Genomic DNA, 23808 nt, shown 5'->3' on the forward strand with positions numbered 1-23808 from the left:
GCCAGGGTCTCAAATGCTTCTGACCTGAACCTGGAACCTCCAAAAATGTCTGAGGGACATTTTGAGTTCCCACACCTTCCAAGAACACTTTTGTCATGGGATGAGCTCCTTCACAGCCTGAGCAGCATTGCAGAAAGTGTTTTGGGAAGTAATGTAGAAAGAATGCAACAAACACACAAGAATAGTGGTGCTGTTTTTCTGTGCCCAGAAGCATGTTCAATCCTTTGTGCTGCCACATGAATGGAGTGTTCACTGATAAAGAAAACGCCCTCGCTGTGCACTGCTTCTATTTCTAGTCAAAAGTTAAAAATTCTCTTAGGAGGATCCCTCTGTGTTGTGCAGGTGTGTGGGAAATTCTGAGCATTTTAATGACACTACATCTTATTTTAGTTAGAGAAGTCTGAGGGAAAATTTCTAAATTCAAACAAACTTCAAAATGACACGATTTTGAAGATCTCTGAATTCTAGAGGTATGCAAATAACTTTTTTTCCAATTCCTTGGCAAGCGTAAAACATCATCTCCAGCTGATGATATTTTTAGCAAATACAAATTTTTAGGGGGTGAAAATGAAACCAGCAATTTTGTAGTCAAAACCTGTTACAAAATGCCAATAAAATTTGCATTTCTTTCCGAATGAAAAGTTGCTTATAATATGAAAAGTAAAATGTTTTGTTTTAAAATGCTAAAATAGACCTTGTTATGGAGTGCAATATTTTATTGAAACTGAGATGAATGAGCAAACATTTCAGTGTCCCAGAATGTGCATTTTTGCATGGAAATGAAATTTCAAGTATTTGCTTTGCCAAGTTCCTTTCAGCTTCCATTGGATGTGACTGATAGATGTTTATTAAAGCAAGCCTAATTAGTTGTGTACATAAATATGGAGTTTGCAATATAATATCAGTTTATGGTTTTGTAGTGATTTCTAAACATGAGTTATAAAAGCTCAGTGGTCCACTGTAGCTTCTTATATCATCTGCAAGAGCTCCATAGGTACACCAGGTAAGGGAACACAGAAGAGTGATGACATTACAGATTTTAATTATGGCAAGTTTGCTTACAGACATCATCACAATTACATCAATAACTTATTGAGGTAGTTCAGTTTATGTGGATCAGCTTCCCTCAAATAAAACAGCTGTTGATCTGCTAAAGCACTGAACTGTTCAGTTTTCCTTGGTTCTCTTATTCTTGTTATTCACCTTCCTATAACGCTGGCTTGGTTCTGCAGGCAGTGTTATTTTCATACATCAATCTCTTCCACAAAGCAAAATGTAAAAAACCTGACACATTTTCCCTGGCACTTCTTCTCCCACTCTCACTTTTCTTTTTTTAATTGATAGATGTTTTCTAAATTGCTAAATCAGGAGTACAGAGTGCCCTCTTTCTCTGCTGGTGGGATATGTGGAGCTGAGCTGTCTACACCAAGGACAGCACCAGATAAGATGGTCTGTGAGTAACCAAAATCTTGTTTCAAAGCCTCCTGTAACTGATGGTTGCATCCCCTGGTATCTAATTTGTCATAAGATCTGACAGAAGTTTATCCCTACAGCTGAAGGTTTCATACCATCTGCTCCTTCAATTCTTCTTCCTCCTTTTCTCTTACTCTCTGATGTGTAACAATGTGCTCTAACATGTGCTGGTTTTAAACATACCCACTCCCATGGCAGCACTATGAGAATTTCAATCTTTAGCAACCCTTCTTTCTTCACAGTTCTGGAAGGAACTGTTTGTTTTTTTTTTTTTTTTTTTTTTTTTCCCAAACTTCTATATCTATCTTAAATTTGCTTGAAATCATCCAATATTTAAAAACAAAAAATAGTTTGGCATAGGAAACAATCTGAGTGCCAGACACAAATTCCTATAGGCATTCACATCCAAACATATGCAGCATGAAACAAGGATAACATATCTCAGAGGCACCACATTCTGTATAAGTCAACACTTCTGGGGATATCAAACATCTGTGTGAACACTGACAAATTTTAGGTTTCTTGTGTCTTAAGGAGCTTCCTTATGATAAGCTCATTGTGATGCAGGCAAGTGTTAAAAGAAATTAAGTCAATGACTTTTTGATGAACCCTTTGATAAATCACACTTGAAAGTTCCCTCCCCAAAAATATGTGCAGATATTTAGTAGTGAGGTAGAAGGGTCAAGTTCATCTCATGGACTGATATCTGATTAAAAGGCAGGAAATAAATCTGAGTATAAAAGCTCTGTTATCACAGCAGAGAAAATGCTGCAAGAGGTGACCACTGAGATCTGTGCTGGAACTTGTGCTCTCCAGTGTATTAGTAAATGATCTGGAAAGAAGAACAAAGAGGAAAAGAGAAGCCTTTGCTGAGGAGTAATAAAAACTAAAATTGACTGTGAAGACTTGCAGGAGGATGGCTGAATGATGGGCAATAAAACAGCAGGTGAAATTATCTTTTGATCAGCTGAAAACCTGATACACATGGAGAAAAATAACCCCACTTATACATAGAGTGACAAGTCCCACACAAGATACTGTTATTCAAGGATTAGATATTCAGATCAGTGTAAGTTTCTCTGTGAATATGGCTCACTCTTCCAGGGCAGTTCTACAGGGTGCCACAAATTTTAATAAAGAAAAGAAAAAGAAAAGAAGGAAAAAACAGGAAAAAAAAACCCAACCATGAAAGGAAAGCAAAGCATATCTGTAAGTCAGCAAGTAAAGCAGTGCTGCATCTAAATTTTACAGTTCCAGTCTTGTTTTCTCTGGTACCAAAAAGTAACAAAAAAAGTACTGTTGTTATGGAATAATTTCTGTACAAAGAGAAACGAAATACACTAGTTAATGTCCATAAAGAAAAAAGATGAGATGCATAGAGATTTAAAAAAATATAGGTGATGCTGAAAAGATAATTTATTTCTTGTACCCCAAAAGGAATGGCTTTCAAATTAAACTATCAAACTAAGGTTTGAAAAGAAAGAAGATGGAGTTTTCCACCTAGTGCATAATTAAACAGCAAAGCTTACTGCCACGGGGTGCTGAGCAAGCCAAGAGTATAAATTAACAAAGCAATTAGACAAGCTCACAGATGAAAACTCCATCCCCGATTGCTAAACATCAAGATGCCAATCCACTTCAGGCCTAAAAAGTCCCTGTTTTCATTTGCTCTGCTCTGGTATTTTGTTCTCAACTGCTGTTCCAGCTTGACATCAGACATGGGATTCAGGGATAGATGAACTTCTGGTTTGGCCTGAAGTGGTCTTAATTGCAACTCAGAAAAACAGGAGGTGAGATAACCAAGGTCACTTTTGATATGGCCATGAGAAGTGAAATTAGAACTCAAAAAATCTTATTTTCTTAACCCACTGACATGCAGCTTCTTTTTTCGTTTCTGTATTTCATTATTCTGCAAGACCTGCTCCCATTCTTCACAGGTTTGTGCACTGCCAGGACTGTCTGAGAGTATTTGGATGGGAGCCTGGCCTTTGAGAAATATGTATGAGTATAAACAGATCAAACAGAATTTACCACAGCCTTATGCATCACTTCTGAATTTTGGTAGACATCTTAGGAGGGAATCATCTGGTGCGACAGGGAAGGAACTGCCAGTAGTGCTCCGAGGCCAATGAAAAATTTAAATTCCTCCTAATCCTCTAGAGAACTGATTGAAAAATATGCAGTTAAGAAAATGTTCTTGGAACTCTGGAAAGAATTTTATTTACACCAGGTTGCCTAAGAACTAGAATGGAGTTGAATGTTTCAAGAGTTTTGAAGACAGAGATAATAATTGACATTTCTTCAGAAAATGATCATACCATTATTTCTGAGTGGCTTCAAATGGGAAGGTATCTGCAAGAGCTGGAGTAAAGAATCTTATTGAAAATATGCTACCTCCTAATAAAGGAAATAAAAGGCACAGGAGGCCCAGAGCAAGGCTGCAAATCAATGAATCTGTGATCCATGTGCAGATTTTAGTCATTGGGAGGGGACCTATGTAGAGGAAAGTGCATGTGGACTCTGGAGTCCACTGAGGGTATGTTTAAATTTAATTATAGCCTAAATACCATTTTTCATTGGGAAATAAAAAGGCTTTTAGAATGTCAAGCCTCATTGCTGGTGCTCTCACTAGTGCCAGGGGATATTGTGACAATAGGGAAGAGAAGATAGCCACTGCATGCTAATTATTTAATATCCAGTTACAACCACTATGGTGCATATAGTATAAATCAGGAAAAAATTTTAAAGGAAAAAAAATATAGTCAAACAAAAGGTATTTGTAAAGAGGTTATTCTGTTAAAGGGTCAAACATCTTAATGCAACATCCTATGAACTTCATCTGCTTTTCATTTCCTAGAGCACTGCAATTGCCCTCCTCAGAAGGAGGAAAACCAGTCAGAGCCACAAGAACAGTTTCCCACAATGGAGGGTCTGAGAGGCAGAAGGGGAGGAAGCAGGAGGCAGGCTTTGTGGGAAAGACACTGGAGACTCCACGGCCACAGATTTCCTCTGTGTCCCTTAGGCATGACTGGGGATTGATTTTTAAATGCAATAGTAAGCAGTATAAATGGGTACTGAGTAATTTGAGAAATCAGACATTGGAAACGTCCTTGTGCCTCAGCCCTTATACTAAATGGCCCAGTTAGGCTTTCCACTGTCAGTCACGCTGAGTGTGACATGCCTGAAACACTCAGGCAAAGGAGTCTAGGGCAGAGCCACATCCATGAGCAAAGGAGCCACAGGACAACCCTGGCTTTGGGGGACTGAATTAGGCCATCTCCCACTGAGCAAAATTCTGCAGCTGGCTGAGCGCAGCCCATTCCTTAAAATATGTGTACAGAGAAGTGGGAGGATGTATCTAAGGATTATTTACCTTTTCAGGGTTAATTTTGTGATGTTATCAGTGGTTTTTAGAAGAGTTGTTTATGTGTAGGATGGATATGCAGAGAAAGCCTTAGACAGTTGTCACTGAGTTATACACAGCTGAAATCATGTGGAGCATTCAAGGTGAATCACTGAGAGTTTTAAGGTAAGGCAGTCAACTTGTATGGATTAGGTTTGTCAAAACAAGCCATGGATGTTCCCAGTGGTGATGAGGATCTCAGCCTCTGTTCCAAGTTCCCACGAGGGTTCATTAAGGTTCATTAAGGTTAGAGCTGGTTCAGAGCATCACACAGCCAACAACTCCAGCAACACAGGGGCTGGAAAAGGTGTGTTCAGGGGGGCGTGGGTCACATGTGCTGGGCATCTCAGCATTAGAATTAGGGTTAGGGCTGGAAAAAAAGACAGCAGAGTCTGAACAGGTGTAGTTCATGTATAGGTGCAGCTCAAAACTCTTGGTATCTATGGTTCTAACAGTGCAGGAATTCTCAGACATCATATTTGTCACAGGTCACGTCTATGCAGCAAAACATCTTTGGTCCATCTGCACTATTAACAGAGAATCTCTGTTATCTCTGTTATCTTCCCCATGTAAGGCAGATGTGGTGAGGGTGTGGTGCTACTGTAGCCATTAAAGGGGACATATCCCAGGAGGTCAGAGCTGATTTAGCCCTCTCAAACTCATTTTTTTCTTGCTGACTACTTCTGTTGCATGACTGAATGGAGGGGTCACGGTTGTGGCGTTTGTGTCCCCTGGAGACCTTGGTCTCCATCGGCAGCTGGCACAGGTTTTTCCAACTTCTACCATGGGACTGGACCAGCACACAGAGAGCTGAGGTCAGGCTTTTTTTGCCTTTTGGGGCTGGGCTGTGCTGCTGCTCAGCCACAGCTGGAAATCTGGGTCATGGTGTCTTGCTCCGGATGCAGCGCAGGACTGTGCTTATTGAGGAGAGGTTAATCTCTGTGTATGATTATGTCTGCAGATTGTGTCAAAAGTTCATGTCTAATAATAGCCTGCCTCCAACAGATGTTCCAGGAATTAATCAGCCCTCAAGTGTTTGGCTGGGACTTGATTTCTCTAAGTATAAATTAAATGAAATGCAAGGGTAGCTGGTTTAGATCAGGAAGTGGGTAGCCATGGAGCAATTCCCTGTGTCTTCACCACACAAATCAGACATGGAAAACCACTCATCAGATCATCTGTTCCTTTGTAGCTACCTTTGAAAAACTGTCTACTAAAAACATTACCTAGAGTCTTTCTCAGCCTGTGCTTTAATTTGCATTTAGTGTGATGCATTTTTTTTAAATCTAAATTAATTCCAATCACCCACCTTTACCACCAGAATCTTTGACAATGGATTAAAAGCATCATTAATCTTTAAAAAGGAGCAGTCAATGAGATCATCTAAGAAAAATACAAATGAATTTAGGTTTCTGACTGTTCTAAAAGTTTCCCCTCAGCAACATCTCCATTCTCTAAAAGTTTCCAGCAGTAATTGATTTTGCAATACACCTCAGAGCACATCAATTTCGTGCTATTTCTTGTAAATGCCAAAGTTGATGCATTACCTACATTGGCAACCTCCCTCCTTTTAAACCAGCCGTGGGAGTTTCCATTGAACTTGGCTCTGGCAACACACTTGAGGAGTTCTTGCCATTCCCACCAGGGAAAACACAGTGGCTCAGTGGTTCACAACTGCTTCTCCTCACAAGACCTTGGCCAGGCTCACACTCCATTTTTCCATGGGGAGCTGAGGCAGCCCTGTTGCCTTCAGGGGAGGCAACGGCGACCTGGTTGCAAGGCGACAGCACGGCAGGCCGGCCTAGTCCGGGCTACTCGGGCAAATGACACACGCTAACACCAATGTGGTGGACGGTCGAAAGCCTTTATTATCTTATCTCATGGGTTTAAATAGTCTTGGGGGACTTTGCTACGTCGGGGGGGGTTGTAGGGTCTCTAGGTTAGTCGGGAGTGGAAAACTACTGGGTTAGGTGTGGTTACATGTTCTGGGGGTGATAGATAACGTGTGGCAGGGAGAAGGGAGAAGGGTCTTTCTTTCCGTCACATCCCGAGATCTTCCATTCGCCTGTCCCTATCTACCACACAGCCCCCAGCTCTGATGACCTGGACAAAGCTTATGGCAGCCCTGACTGTCCTTTGGTAGCTCCCCAGGGCTTCTGCACCTGCCCATGGCCCTGGAGCCCAGCCCAGCACCCTCTGATGCTGCAGCAGCGCCGGCCTCCAGCTCCCCAAGCCCTGCCCAGCTGAGCCCTGCCCAGCCAGGAGCTCCCGTCCCAGCTGAGCCTTGGTCCTGCCCTCATGCCCAATGTCCCTGGCTGCTCCTGGCTGAGAAGGGCATGGATCTGCTGTCCCTTCATTGGGATCCCCCAGTGTTCCCATTCCCAGCACTCATGATGGTTGGAAATGTCAGAGTGTGCTCCTTTTGGCTGGGCTGCAGATAATTTTCTTCACTGTGGCTGTTACGAAGCTGTGTTTTGGATTTGTGTTGAACATAATGATGATAATATAGAGATGTTTTTGTTATTGCTGAGCAGGGCTTACATAGATCCAAGACCTTTCCTGTTTTTCCTGCTGCCACACTGGTGAGGAGAGTGGTGTGCATGGGAGGCTGGGAGGAGACACAGCCAGGACAGGTGACCCAAGCTGACCAAAGGGATATTCCAGACTGTGTGACATCATGGATCAGAGTATAAAGTTGGGGGAGGAGGAGGGGGATGTTTGGAGTGATGTTGTTTGTTTCCCCAAGTCACCAATAAGTGGGATGGGGCCCTGCTCTCCTGGAGATGGCTGAACACCCATGGGAAGCAGTGAATGAATTCCTTGTTTTCCTTTGCTTGTGTGCATGGCTTTTGCTTTCCCTATTAAACTGTCTTTATCCCAGTCCATGAGTTCTCTGTCTTTCACTTTTCTGATTCCCTCCCTGGTCCTGCTGGTGAGGCACAGAGTGGGTGAGGCTGCCTGGGGCTTGGTGGGGTGAAACCACCACAAAGGACCAAGGAAGGCCCTGAGGTGACGCCACTCCCATGTTCCAGTGCCTGGGCAGCCCTGCAATAAGATTTATGCCAGACCCTGCAATAAGATTTATGCTTTGCCACATGCCAGGAACCCCAGGAGGGGCTCACTGGCCTCCAAGGGTGTCTGTAATTCCTTTCCTGCCGTGATTATTTTCTCATTAGTCCTTGGCAGGCGATTGTGAGCATTGCCTGGAGCCACATTGGCAAAGCAGGGGCCTGGTGTGTCCCTGACTGGGCAGGGACATCCTGGTACCCATCCCAGTGTCCCCCTGCAGCTCTGCCACCCTGATCCAGCACCTGCTGCCGGGAGGGGAAGGGCAGTGCTGGAGCAGGGACAGGGAGAGGCTGTGCTCTGGCAGAATGGATGGCAGGTCTGCTCCCTCTGAGTCCAACCTCAGATAAATCCTCATCAGGGATGCATGGCCAGGCTCCTCCTTTGCCAGGGTATAATACATTACATTCTTAACGGAGGAAAAAAAGTTAATTACTTTCCAGATGCATTAGGGGAGTAGCTGTGAGTGCTCTCCTGTTCATCTTTTATTTATTATATATTACCTAGCTGTTTAAAAATTTATTGTTGTGATGACTGTAATTGTTTGGGTTACAGCAGACCATGCTTGCTGTATGTTTTATTTTCAGAGTCTCTACAATATACCTTGCAAGACAGGAAACTGGGAGCCTAAATGTCTTTTTGTGAGCAAGAAAAATGCTTCCCTCTGCCTCCTGAACATTTAGGGCCAGACTCATTCCTCGAACTTAATTTTTGTATTGCTGTGTTATGAGTTTCTGGCCAGAGCACTTAAGGGCACTGATTTGCAAAGCCAAAGAGGAATCAATATTTTCCTCTTTACAGGCAAACTGTCACATAAGGAAATTACTAAATATCGGCATGTAGTGGTCCAACCAGGTACTCTCTCCACAGGCATACTGGCAGTTTTCTTTACTGTTGAGAAATGCTTACCTTATGGCTTAATCAATATTATAATAATGTCTAATAATTCCCTTAAAATTAAATTGTCTGAGGTCAGGTTCCTTTTTTCTTACATCCATTGGTACCTTCTATTTCATACAATAATTAATGTCCACATGCAAAGAAAAGGATTTATTTATATTTTGAGTAAAACTTACCCTTTAAAAAGCCATAAAAAACCCCCAAAGAAGTGACCCACTAACATAAATCTCATTTATTCTGTTAGTGAATTTTTTTCTGTTCCACTGCTTAAGCCCATTTATAACTTGATTTATTTTTTAAACTTTAATAATTTTACCTCTTTTATGTTTTCATGCATTTTAGTAGCACAGTTCTTCTTAAAGCCTCAGAATATCCCCAAATAGGAAAAAAAAAAAAAGATTCCTTAAAATAAAATCTGCTTCATCACCATCTTGTCATCCAGCCTACGAGACAGTGTTTCCACTGACTTCTCTAAGCTGTGGATAAGGCCCCATATGTCTTAATTACAGAGCTTAGCATAAGCTCTTTGCACAGAGAGCAGCTTTGTCACTGTGCTGTTCTGTGCTCCATTATCTGTGGGAGGCTGGTGCCCGGAAAACAGTTTTGACAAGGACATCACCAGTCATGTAGCAACAGACAATCCTGGCCCTAAGACTTTGCAAGCTGTGCAGGGAAGATGGACAAAATGTGGTAGGGGAAGAAGATCCCTGTGGAAGGAAAGGAACTTGTTCAGGGTTGCATCAGAGATTTGGCATAGAGCTGCAGAAAACCAGCTCACAGACTGATGAAATCACTCCATTTTGAGAGGAAGCAGAGTCTTTATTGAATTTCTGTGACCATGTATCTTTCCTTTCCCAGTATCTTCTCTGAACACTGGTTTTGAAAACCATCTCAAAGGTTGACCCATGTTGCTAAATCCTGTCTTTGACCATTTCTATTGGTGTTGGATCTTTTTGCAATCATTTGCTGGCTGATGAGGACTAAAGGCTGCCATCACATCATATTTCCTCTTTGGGATGTGGCTTTGTTGGCCCTCTGTTGCACTCATGTGACACCATCTCTTTCAAACCCAGTGATGAGGACAGCAGAGTCTTTTTGAACCTTGAGGTCCCAGCTGCTTCAGGTCAGCCTGCCAACATTCCAGAGATATCTTTGGTTGTTTCAATGCCAGAGTACACTTGCTGGTCATTTACAGGAATTAGAATTCTTCCTGCCATTCCAGATAAGGCTCTATTACCCTCAAGTGTCACAGTGACTGTGCAGCAACCATCCTTTTGAAATGCTAACATTTTATGAGTGCAGGTTGCTGGCTTGACAGTTAGCTCACAGCCCCTGAATTATTTTCTCTCTTATTCTCATTTTTTGACCAGTCTTCATGACTATTAGTATTTACCATTCTCAGAGTCGACACATCTATTCCCCCACAGCTTCAAAAAGCAATAACTACCGCAGGGGACTCAACCACTACTGATTTCTCTTGATCCTTTCCTCAGGAGTCCCTGGTATGCAGAAGTATTTCTCATGGCTAAGTCTCATTTTCTCAGCAACCTATCCAGGAAGCCTGAGCCAGATGGTTCACAATTATAATGTTGATGCTTTCAGTAAACAACATTTTAATAGTGCATGTAACCTGAGGCTGCCTTAAGCTCACTGGAGTCCCTCAAGACCTCCCAGACATGAGCAGAGACTGGGAGAAGTCATTGAGGGCAGCCCTGAGGAGAAGGAGTTGGGGGTCTGCATCCAGCTCTGGGGTCCCCAGCACAGGAGAGACATGGATCTGTTGGAGCAGCCCCAGAGGAGGCCAGGAAGATGATCTGAGGTCCAGAGAACCTCTCCTATGAAAGTCTGAGAGATCTGCTGTGTCACCTGTTCACTCTGCTCTTAGAAGTCACTTTGTTCACCTATTATCAGCCTCCCTTCTGGCTGTGGATTTTAAGACAGCACATGGCAAATATCACATGCTGGGTAACAGCTCACAATCACTCTGGGCTTGTACAACTAAAATGGCTCTTTTGTAAGTAAGCAGTTTGCAGATTTTATTTTAAGGAATAATTTTTTTTTTTCTTATTTGGGGATATTTTGAGGCTTTAAGAAGAACTGTGCTACTAAAATCCATGAAAACACAAAAGAGGTAAAATTATTAAAGCTTAAAAAATAAATCAAGTTATAAATGTGCTTAAACTGAGGAACAGAAAAAAATTCACTAACATAATAAATTAGATTTATGTTAGTGGGTCACTTCTTTGGGGGTTTTTTATGGCTTTTTAAAGGGTAAGTTTTACTCAAAATATAAATAAATCCTTTTCTTTGCATGTGGACATTAATTATCATATGAAATAGAAGGTACCAATGGATGTAAGAAAAAAGGAACCTGACCTCAGACAATTTAATTTTAAGGGAATTATTAGACATTATTATAATATTGATTAAGCCATAAGGTAAGCATTTTTCAACAGTTTACAAAGCTGCTGGAACTGCAGACTGCCCAGTGAAAGCCTCTTCCACACCTCTCCTGTCTTCCCCCTTTCAGCTACATCTCTTGCAAAGAGAAAAGTTCTAAATATTCTTAAAGAGCTCTGAGACACTATGCTCTCCAGCAAATCTCAGCTTAAGAGAAAACTACTGAGACTATTGCTTTTCTTTATTTTTCTTTTTTCTCCTCTTAATTCTGAAATGTTAGCTATTAAAAAAATGTTTATAAGGGTTTATTGCTTGTGTGGTTTCTTTCCTGGAATGCAAAGCAGTTAAAAAAAGTAGTTTAGGATGCCTTCTGGAAATATCATATGTGTTTTCCAGGAAATGTTACGAGAACTTGTAGTATCATAGTGCTTGGTTTCCATTAACTAATGGTAATGGCTTGATGTTGTGATAAGTCATGCTAAGAGAAAATGCAGCATTTAACTAAAGCTACAATAACATCTCACTGTAGTGTTATAAAGAACTCCTTGCTGAACTAAATGCCAGCAGAGTTTATGCAAATGAAGTCTGTTCTGGATACGTGCACCCTAAGCTTCAGCTGCCCTTTCCCTTGGAAAATCTGGCTCATCTCCCATGGGTACTGACCCTGGCACTGCGGCTCGTGGTTGTGCAATTCTCCTGTTGTACTAAGGTCAGTAATGACAGCACTGCATTGTTCTCTAGCAAAATAGTGACTTTGGAAATCGTGAGCCTGCTAAATCTTTCTGGAACTCTGTAGGATCTCTCAGAGATATTTAATTAGCAATGTGATGAAGGTAGTAGAATTCCTTCCCACTTCCACAGACCTGAGGGGGATACCTGCCTTCCATAAACTCATTGAAAACAGTGCTCAGCCTTATCTTTACCACAGTTTTGCTGTGTGACTTCACCGCCATAGTTACATCACTGCAAATAGTCACAGCTCTGACGAGATCACTGCTACAGAAGAAAAAAAAGCAGAAATGCTGTTATCCAGTGTGATAGCATTTTCTGATTTTATTGATCAGGCCATTCATCTTTAGAATTCACACATTTTAAGGAGCTAGCCCATAATTCCTGGGAACCAACATATTCTCCTGCCATTTGGAATAGAAAATATCAACTATTGACTGCTACACAGTTCAGCTATTTGGTACTTTTTTTGCATATGCAAAAAGACCAGTCTGGCAGAGTAGGAATGAAAAGTACTGGAGTGTAAGAAATACTGTAAATGGAAGATATTTTCTTTAATTATTCTAAATTAAGTTTTGGTAAAATAAATGTAAAACATATGAGAAATGTTACCCATAGAAAAAAATACTTAAAAAGGAGCATGACACGTACCATTTGTCTGTCATGAGATGAATCCCTTGCCTTCCTTCACATAACTTGAGCAAGCATACATACAGATATATTAACACAATTGTCTGGTAAAATTGTGTCTCTGGCACTGACTTAAAAAACAAAGAGCTCTGTGTAACCACAGTTACATTAAGTGAAGCCATAATCAGTTACATATTGTTTGCTGGTCTATTAATGGCTGCATCCTCCAACCTTAAGCTGCAGGTTTGTAATGGAAGGTGGTTGCATCTATTTGGAAAAAATGGACATTGCAACAGGTTGTGTTTGTGTTGGGAAGACTTGGATTTTTCAACCTTTTGTGCCACTTAAAAGATACCTTAAAGTGTTTAAATTTTCATATAGGAGCAGCTGCCAGTTCCATATAAAGGGTGCACCTCTGATGCTGAGGGGATTTTAAAGGGCATCCTGCCTTCCTGTATCCAGCTGGGATTCCAGTCAGAAGGAGGAGGAAGTGGAGACAGCTCTGTATATCACTCCACACTGAGACACAGCAACCCTGGCTGATAGATTTACTTTAAGTGTGAGGACACTTATTCCTCAGGGGGTTTTGGCTAAAAATGATTAAGAGGAAGAGTGGGTAAAAATTCAATCGAGCTTCCATGTCAGCTTGTGAATCAGGGAGGCCTTCCCAGATGATGATAAAGTAAAGAAAGGAGTTGTTTTTCCAGCTCCTCTAGAGACAAGAGCTTCAGTCAGTCACTTGTTGCATTTAGAAAGCTTGAAGCAGTGGAAGGGTAAGTCTGGGATGTGCTGGCAGGTTTCTGCTGGCCTTGGGGTGAGTGGAAGAGACCTGCTCCTCCCTGTGTGTCTGGGAGTGAGAGAAGGAACAATGGCAGGCTGAAAGGAGGAAATAAGGGGATTAAACAAAGAACTCTAATTCTTGAATTAACACAGTGTGCTGTGTCTGCCCTGAGAGCTGAATACAATGGCTTTCAGTTAAATACATTTTTCTGCTGAGCTGGTTTTTGGGATGGCTCATTGTAATGACTTCCTAAAACACTGAACTTGAATAAATAGAAGGTCTCTCAGGGACTTGCTCCAACAGAGCTTTATTTCTTCCACTCAAACATTCATCATGTTCTTTCCCTCCAGTAGTAGTTGCTACAGGAGCCAGTGGAAAGCAATCTTTACCATATAACAAGGCATGGCTTTTGCAGCCCTTACAAACTGCCATGTAGCTACAGCAGGAAATAAAGGCATGTGCCACAGGAGTGTTCAGTTACCTCACATCTCTCATGTCATGTCAGAACTGAACCAATCTTGGATTAGAACAGAGAAAACTGAGATACCTGGATAACTCATTCTTGAAGGATTTTGAGGCCTGGATATTTGCAGGGGCCATACTGGAGAGCAGTGTAAAAATTGACTTACATAATAAAAAATTAATTGCAACAAAGTAAAACAAAAGACTGTAGAAGTAAATTACCCCCCCTTCTCAGCTTAAGCTATTGCAGTGCAAAGGTATTCAGACCAGATTTTGTGCAGGAAGTAATGTTCATAGTAAAAGCAGCCATTCTGTACAACTGATTGCTCCCAGGAAAATTTGCAAAGGAACATGAAAGAAAAATGCATCCACAACATAAAGGGCAGAATTATGAGGTTAGCAAAGAAGCACTGCTCTTTCCTGGATCCCCTAATACATTTTTAAGCTTAGGTATTATAGCTGACCAGCTAAGAACATGTAATCCACTTTAATTGAACATTTTGCTGCATGTTTCCTGGAGCTATGGAACAATAATGTCTTCACAGGAAAGATAATATCTGTGTCTGTACTCTCAGGGGCAGCCCTTAGGCCTTGCTCAACACCAGGCTTGTCTTCCTTGCATACTGGAAACCTATTATTCTCTTTAGGTATCAAAGGCAGAGTGTGACACAATAGCTTTAAACTGCTCCGGGAAAATGCAGGTTCAGTAACAAGAGGAGTGCTCTAAAGGGAATGAAACCCAGGCAGCTGAACACAGTACAGCTGCATGATTAAGCAGGGTCTTCACAGGAGATATTTAAAGTTTAATCCTAGTAGAAGTGATTTTTAGCAAGCAGCATCTGAGGGGTTGTGTTTGTGTTTAATGCATTCTCTGGCACAGAATTAAAATTTGCTTGGTTTACCTAATCAGGGTGAGGGATGGGGGAGGAGAAGGTGTTCAGTTTGCAAAATCTTCCCTGGATTCTCTAGGTCCAGGTGTTCCCAGCTTTTACTGGTAGAATAGAAAATCTATTCAATGAGAACATTCAAAAACACTTGCAGCAATATCTATCCTTTCTCCTTGGAAAGAGCACTTCATGTCTGTGTCCTGAATAAAATTGTTGTTGTTCTTCAGAAGGGTATTGCAGACTGTTGAAATTCTTTATTCTTCACCTCACTGAACTTAACATAAAAATAATAATTAGAAAAAGAAGTTTTTTTAATGTTTGGAGGGTTTGCATGCTGTATTATTTAGTGGTAGGAAGAAAACAAGCCCAGCTGAGTATTTATTTTGCCTTGAACCTGTTCCATTCATTCTCTACAAAGATTTAAATTAGGTTTTGTTTTGGCTTTTTTTTTTTTTTAGTTTATGCAGTGGAAATAAGAGCAAGGAAGAGAATGGCAGCGGGAAGGAAGAGTATAAAAGAAAAGAATTGAAAATGACAGCAAATGTGAAGAGTATTTTTTTTCTATTTTCTTCTCCTTTACAGGAACTCTCTGTCATACCAAGAGTGATACATCTTCAGTGGTTTCAAGTTTGAAATCGACAGTATGAAAGCAATTAAAATACTCATCCTGCTGATAATGCTTTTTAGCAGGGGATCTCAGATCACTCTATCTTTATCCTGCCTTGCTGTACAGTGCAGCTATTTGAGGAACTGAAATCACCATTGCCCGCCCATGCATTTCAGCAATCACACAGCATCTTTTTTTCTTTTTTCTTTTTTTTTTTTCTTTTTTTTTTCTTTTTTTCTTTTTTTTTTTTTTATTCTTAAATGCTGCCTTAAGGCAATACCAGATGACTGACATTTTTTCCTCTCATCTTAACCAAAATGGAATCTTGGATCCATTTCCAAGAAGTGCTGGCATGCCTTCACATTTCTGTATATATGAGGTGTTTTTATAATAGGCCTGCTTGCTATCCTAAACAAGATTAGGGTGGGAAAGAGATATACTATCAAGCCTGTGAGTTAATTTCAGAAGTTATTTGGGCTGAGGTTGGACAATTCAATAACTCCAGCTCTAGGGCTTGTGATGCAAAATAAAAACTGATGGAGGCATATGGTACCAACCATTTGTCCAGATAGAACTCTCTCTCCTGGTTCATATTTCCTCATGGTTTTATGGGTTAATATTCCAGTTTCAGTTTTTATAACAAACTGGATGTAATCTATATTCTCACAGCTAGGATAAAAGGAACATACGTGCATCAGCTGTTTGCACTATAGTTAATGTGGCAGAGCTTTAACTGTATATTCAAGTCTGATCTGGATCCAATTTTTGATCCTGGAAAATTCAGAATGCAAAGATCCAGTATTAATGATAATGGGAGTTTGCCACCATGGCTTCAAAAAATACATAAATGTTGCCTTATAATTATTGTAATGAATCAGATCTTAATATCAATCAGAGAATTCTTGAATGAAGACAAACAGCAATTATTTAGTGTCCCTTATAGAAAGATTCATGACAAGAAAAACTGACTGATTTAGGTTGGATAAAATGTGAATTAGATTAATTATTTGCAATAGAAACTGATTTTCCCCCACAAAATTCTGAAATAAAATAATGGAATATTAAAAATGCAAAATAAACATCTTTCTCCAGTCTAGTCAGTAGGATGATCAGTCCATTTATATAAATCTCCATCATAAGAGGAGAAAATTGTATTTACATACACTGAAAGTTCCAAAATATTTCAGTGGTATATATTTCAAGATTGAAAAATGTAAAGTTTTTGTAAGGTTGCCAGTGAGTAGTAATTCTCCTTCCTCACTCAAACAAACTGAACTTTTATTTCCAGATACTTTAAATACATGAGGCATATTAATCCTTTCCTTTAGTTTAGGCACTATGGGACATAACAATAAATTAGTTCTTTGGGTCTGAAAAAATGCGTGGAAGTAATGTACCTAAAGAACAAAAGAAAAGCAAAGCCATCTAAACAGAACAGGAAGTTGCACATACTCCAAAGCCAGAACTGGAGCTCATTTCCTTCTTTCTGTTATTCAGGTGTGCAAGGGAGAAGAAGGCCCAAACTCATGGAACTGGGATGAAGCAGCTTCCTGCAATTATTTATATAGCAGGTCCATCACTGCCCTGCTTGCAGCTCCTGCTTGAGGCAGCTGATGGAGCAAGGACAGCAAGGGGGAAAAGGAAACATCATCTCGATTTTCCAGACAGGAAAGGGTGATGGGGAACTGGAGTGCTCTGAGTGTCCTGGGGCAGGATGGTGGCTCTTCTCCAGAAGCACTGCTGGCCCTGGGGATGCTGCAGGTGCTCCTCAGGGCTTTGGTAAGAGACAAGCATTAGCAAGCAGAGAGCCACTGTACCTTTTCCTGCAATGACATAGGGCACGAGACACCAATGGCTGGAAGGAAATTCCCTCACAGTGTTGAATCTGAGACTAAGCAGTAGGAAAAATCCCAACTTTTGCCCTTCTGTGCTTTGTCCTTGTCTCCTCTGATTCCAAAGAGGTCTCAAAAAAGATGGGCATGTCCCAGATTTGAAGTGAAAGGAAACAAGAATCTGGCAGTGACTTTTTTTAGAAAAGCTGACGCTTGAGTAATGAAAACAACATTCACCCGGCTGAAAAACAGCAAAAGAACAGTATTTATTCTTGATTCCTTGCATGTGATCTCAAGTTCTCTGTGCCCAGCTTTCCGATTTCTGCATGCTTCCATTTCCCACCTTTAAAGTGCAGACTGCAGCAGCACAGGCAGCCTGCAGGTAAAATTTTTGTCTAGAAGTTATAATCATCTTCCACACCGTGTATCATTAAGGTGTGGGAACAGGGTGTATCAGAAACAGACCTTGCTTGGATCTAGATCATCTCTGATTGAGTTCCAAGCTATGACACTGAGCCACCAGATGACCTTACCTATCACTAATGTGGAACTTGTTAATGGGGTTTCATACACATTATAACCTAGAAACTCTGGGTTATTGCTGATGCTTGCAGCTGCCATGGCAACAGAGTTGGTAGGCATCTCTTAAAAAGTCTTTTTCTCTTTTTAAGGACTCCTTGAAAGCAGGAGGCATTTATCATCCAGCATGCACAAACAGGTTTAACTATGAAAACAGGTTTCCCACAAAAAGATAGACACTGTCTCTCTGTAGTTTCTCTATAGCTCATAGTTTTAGTTCTATGTTTGTGCTACTGCATTTAAAAATATTTTCATTAAAGTCCTTATTTTTGTGGGCTATAACTAAGCTAGATTTTCAGGACTTTCCATTGTTCACGTTTTAGCTTTGCAATTCTCCCTGATGTTACTGGGAGTTGCCCAAAGCCATTTTCCTTGAAGGCTTTGAAAAGGTAAGCTTCACTGTCTTTGTCTAGTAACAGTGAAAAAAACATTCAAGCTAAATCAGTGGAAAAATAAAAGTTTGCTATTTTCGAATGAGAACAGAACTGCTGGGTATTCATCCACAGAAAATAAGACTTTTGATTCAGTATAGCTCTAATATTTTATTTGAGGAACATTTGCTGTGTGCTCTCACATGCCTGGAATAACCATTGTTCTCTGTCTTTGACAGGTGGCACTTCTGCAGGTGTGTGTTCACCAAAGAAACTATTTAAACTTTGAGCAAACAACCATAATTTGCAATACACAATCTCTATTTGGCAGTCCTAAAACCCTTCAAAAATCTGAAAACTTTAAGACAGTACCAAAGAGATGTAAATTATTGTTTGTCCTTTTGGAGAATGGAGACACCGACAAGTTAAGCCATATTAACTGTCTGAGTAAGCCAATCTCCAGCTCTGCCACTGGCCTGAGATCCCCCTTGAACCCATTTCTTGGGATTAATCACAGGATTATCTTTCTTTCCTTCTTAAGTGTGCATTTAAAGAACTGGTTAGAGACAGTGTGGAGTGTTCCAGTTGAAAATCTGGTCCAAATTTTTAGAAGATTGGATTATAAGTGCATGGTTTAGGAAGAGTTTGGAAGCCTTCCATTTATTATCCTTTACTTGTGTTGTAGACCAGCCTCCATTCTGCTAAGTGATCAGTTGAAAATCAATTGCAGATGCCTTTGTGGGAAAAAATGACACACATTCTCTAGAAAGGCAGGATTCATGGCACAGCAGAGGTGGAAACTCTTGTTTTCTGCACAGTTTTGGAGCCTCCACCAGTGCTAAAGCTTCATGGCAAGTCAGCTCCAGGAGCCTGATTTTAAAACAGTGTGGCTATCCTGAGGAACTGAACTGTGCTTAAGAAAATTTTGTATTTTTCATGAGAACAGCCTTTCCTCAAAAACAGAGCTGGGCTGCTGAGCTGTGGGATCCAAAGCAGTCAGACCATGTAGTAAACTGATAACACTCTTTTTATATGTCTGAGTGTCTTCCTTTGCTCCTGCATCCCTCTGCTCTCCTGCATCTCACCTGCCTGACCTTTAAGAGCCACTGGGATCACAGTCAAGCTGGGCTGTCTGTAGGCCATTTTTGCAATGAATTTAAGCAGATTGGAAGATTCATGATGTTCAAAGCTTTGTCTATGTGTGAAACAATAAAGTTACACTCTGAAATGCTTACACAGTATTGTCAGGATGACACTGGGATGCCTCTCTGACACAGGGATTAGTGCCTGAGACACGTGTTAAGGTAGAAATTAACTTGTGGCTCTGGTGATTTACCCTGAAATTTTTGAGTCAGATACTCCACAGGTCTTATTTAATGCTGCATCTTGAGTTAATGGAGCATAAAGGGTTTCTTTACTTGTAGCATTTGCAAAGCAACCTGTTTTTCCATTTTGCTAAAATTCATAACCCTACGTGAAGCAGGTGGAGGAAGAGTTTCTAAATACTTTTCTAATAGAGCAGAAGTACAAAAGCCCTTCAAAGGGAGCAGCTTTGATACTGCCTTGCACGAAGCAATCTTCTTCTGCCTCTCAAAAAAGAAACAAAAAATGCAAAGCAGGACCCTGAAACATGAATGACCTAATTTGGACAAAATTAAAATTGGCAAACTCGGGAAAAAACGCACATTTACTGTCATCCATTCTCTATCCTTAACTTCATGATGCCTTCTTTGGACCCAGGTCTGATTTCCTGTGAAAGCACTGCCCAGGAAGGAAACTGGGTGATTCCAGTGATGATCTGGCAGTGGGTTGTGCCCAGCAGTGAGAGTGGCAGCCCCTCAGCCAGGCAGCATTTGCTGATGGATGAAGCACTGTGACTGTGTGTGCCAAGGCTGGCTGCCTCTGGCCCTTGGCAAAGTTAGGTGAAAAATGTGACACGGTCTGCTAAGAGGGTACCATAATAAGAAATAATATAAAAACTCTGAGTGGAGCTGGGGGCAGTGGAGTAGAATGATGTACCTGAAAACAGGCTCAGTTGTATTTGCTGCTTATGGAGTGACTGCTTTTACAAGGAGGAATTACTGAGGATGTTGTCTTTGTATTACATGTGAGAACCAGGAGGAGATAGATGGAAATGAGAAGGTAGATTTGAAGCAGAGGGCTGATGTTTTCTACTTGTGGTTCTCACCATGCATGCAGAGAGTTAAGGCAAAAATAATTATAATTTCTCCCCACATTTGTCCTAGAGCGGTCTGTGACCTGGATTGTTGTGTCTGCCTGCTAGTGGAAAAAACAATAGAGCTGCAGTTTCATTGCAAATTGTACCAAGAGAAAAGACAGAGTACAAAGCAAAAGAGTTAAATGGCTGTCAGGTATGTGGTGAATCATGCAATGACACCAGCCAATAGTCAGGTACATCTGGCCTAAAGGACCCAGAGCTTGGATAAGGAAAGAATGCAGAATTCTGATATGCAGAATTACCAACTGATCATCAGCATGAGGGTGAAGCAGAGAGAGTCAAACTGCTTTTTCAGAGGCGCTGCTTTGCATGATGCATTCATGAGATGATGTGATCTGACAAGTCAGGGAGTGCCTCACCCCTCCTCTGCCAGTGGAGACTTTCTTCCTGCTTCTCAGCAGAGACAGCATTGATTTGCTGAGCTCAGAATAACCCTGTGGGTGAGAGCTGTTGTGCTCTCTCACACAGCATTTGTCTGAAAGTTGTCTCTCTGGACAGTATTTTGAGAGAGAAAACCTTTCGCACTTGTATTAGAATCCACTAGGTCAGAGATGCCCTGGAACGGAAAAGGAAAGAAAGAGGATCAGAGGTGGTCATAATGTGTAGAGTTAAACAGAAGAACTGTCATGGTAGGAGAAACCAGCCCACAGCATTGCAGAGCAGAGCATCACACCTTTCAGGGTCAGCATCAGGTAGCCCTGACGGGTGTCATGGGCAGCTGCCTGGCTCATAGGTAGCCAGAGGTGGTGAATTGGCCCATCAAATGAACAATACACAATTCCCTTTGCACCCCACATGGCTCTTCCTTAGCACAAGGCTAGGTGGACACAGTTAGAGGAGAGAACCCCATCTCATCTGCTCAGACTTCTTGGATATATGTGTCACAAAAAATCAGTTGGGATAACTGGGTACCCTTTCTACAGTTCAAGCTCCATATTTTATCAAGGGTTTGATGAAAGTGGGCAAAACTGGACTGAATAAAAATAACTTGGGTGGCAGAATATCACTTAGTAAATTTGTCCCAAGGTGTCAATGTTTTCTCACAAAGGAAATTCTGATATTTTTTCTTCTCCAGCACATCATCTTGCCAGCACAGAGCTCTGCAGATTCATTCCTCTTTTAATTTCCACTGATTTATGTCAAATCACCACATTACTAGGATGTAATGTGAACAACGGTTTGTCTGTAAAAGTATAATGGCCAACTCTTAAAAATAATTCCAGCTAAGTATCAAACATCATCTGGCATGTGTGACAGGTGAAACTATCATATGGTAAGGACCCACCTAGATAAATCACTGTGCTCCAAGTTCTGCCCTGCCCTTTGAGAAAACATCTTCCTGTCCTGAAGACAGGCAGTACTCTCAAATGTGAAAAGAAGCCTGGGCCATAACATGTAGTTTGATTTCAGAATTGTGGAATGAGTAAACAGCATTCTAACCAATTCTTTTTACATCTGAGGAGTTCTTAAAATGCTTTTTTCATTCTGCAGAGGGTTAACATGGATCTTGTGTAGAGAGATTGGAGTCTGAGTGTGTGGACACAAGCATATATATGCACATGGCGATCATAGGTTGGGGTTCTGACAGCAGTGGGGTCTATTTATAAGGGACAAGGACAATATGTTTTCTTTGCTCCCTTGAGGAGCAAGTGAGCAATGAGTGGGAGGGAGGCACAGGGAGTGCATCTGTCCCTCACCAGCCCGGTGCTGGTGGCTGAGGGAGCTGCCAGAGTGCCCCTGCTGCACCCCCACACATGGCTTGTCCATTTCTACTGGGGTGGGGCTGGGAAAAGTCCAGGCACCCCCATGATCACAAGCATTGCAACAATACAGACTAAGAATTATGACTGAGAAGTATGCAAGAAGCCAGTGACCTGATGCAATTTTTCTTGTTATTTTTACTAAACTTCTCTTACTGTTGTGCCCTTACAGACACTACTGATCCCCTATCCCACACTCCAAACTCCATGATACTCATTCCTAAATGACTACATAATTTCAAAAAGTAGTATGGACTTCAGCAGCACAGATGGGCAGTGTACTGATAGCTCACTCAGCGGGAAAACTCTCCTGTGTGGCTCTGGAATCCACAGGGGCAGCTGGGATCAGGGATTGGGAAGGGCTCCAGAAACTCATCACTTGCAGAAGTGGAATATTTGAGACAGCAAAGGACCACTTGGAAAGAAGAGTGTAGGCAATGAAACACTGGAATAAGCAATGATAGGTAGGGAAAATGTAGCACAGGGAAACTCCCGCTTGTCTGAATGTGCAGAAAAAGGAAGATGAATTTTGTTCAGGCAAATGCCATCTCTTCAGCTAGAGTAATTCACATTGAAGGAAAAAGATCAAAGAAAACCACTGAAATTAGTCAGCTGAATTTTAATGTGCTACCAAGTAAAGACTAAGGAAAGTCTTACAAATGCTGGTAGAAACACTTTATAGAGATCAAAGTTTAGTTAGAGATAAAAGACGGAAAAACAAAATATCATTTTGTAATTTCCTCCCCACCCTTGACAACATTTGGCATGTATTATTTATGACCAGTAGGTCTTTTTTGGGGGAGAACATCTGTAATATTTTTAACAGGGGTCCTTAAATTCCAGAAAGCATTTCAACTGCAGTGGTCTCTGGCAAATTTGCTGCCAATTTCAACAGCATCTGAATTGGGTACATGGTAAATTTAACAATGAAAATAAACCAGACACTTTTAGTTCCTTATGGTGTGTCCCAAATAGCTTATAAAACACAAATGCTTCTTCAGTCATTAGGGATGAACAGGTCCCCTGGCATCCTAAATAGAATGCAAAGTGTGGATCAAACTGGGTAATAAATTGAATTAATGTGGCAAAGACATAGGCTAGTGTCAAACTGCTGTTACAGGACTGACTTATATTGAACTACTCCTTGGAGACAGCAACGCAGAGAAATGGTTTGTGCTTCATCTCGAGCACAGCTACCAGGCACTCTGTTGCCATGCCTACCGTATCTAGGTGGCATCTTACTGAAGGAAAATCCTGCTTCTCTCGGTGCCAGTCCTTGCTTGGGGTGCCAGCAGGAGGCTGAGTACATCAGCTGAGTAGGTTGTGTTCCCCCAGATGCTGCTGGACCAGAGGAAGGTGAGGACACAGCAGACAGCAGCGCCTCTCCCTCACCATCCCACTCCTGCGATGATTCTGCCTTCACACTGGCGGAGAGGGCGTGGAGCTGAGCATGTGCTGATGCCTTTCACATCCCTCTGTGCCTCAACTCTCATTTTCTGCAGAAGAACTGAGCCCATCTAGCATTTAAATGTGTCTCTGGGGAAGCAAAATGGAAGGTGGGATTTGCCAGATGAAATTTCACAACAGAAAATTTAAAGAATGCTGGGAAATCTTTTGAAAGGGAGTGTGGAAGGTAGTAAACAGCTAAAAATGAAGAAAACATAGCATGGAAACAAACCAGAGAAGTAG

The sequence above is a fragment of the Taeniopygia guttata genome, chromosome 1 (assembly GCF_048771995.1).
Source record: "Taeniopygia guttata chromosome 1, bTaeGut7.mat, whole genome shotgun sequence".
NCBI classification, from domain to species: domain Eukaryota; kingdom Metazoa; phylum Chordata; class Aves; order Passeriformes; family Estrildidae; genus Taeniopygia; species Taeniopygia guttata.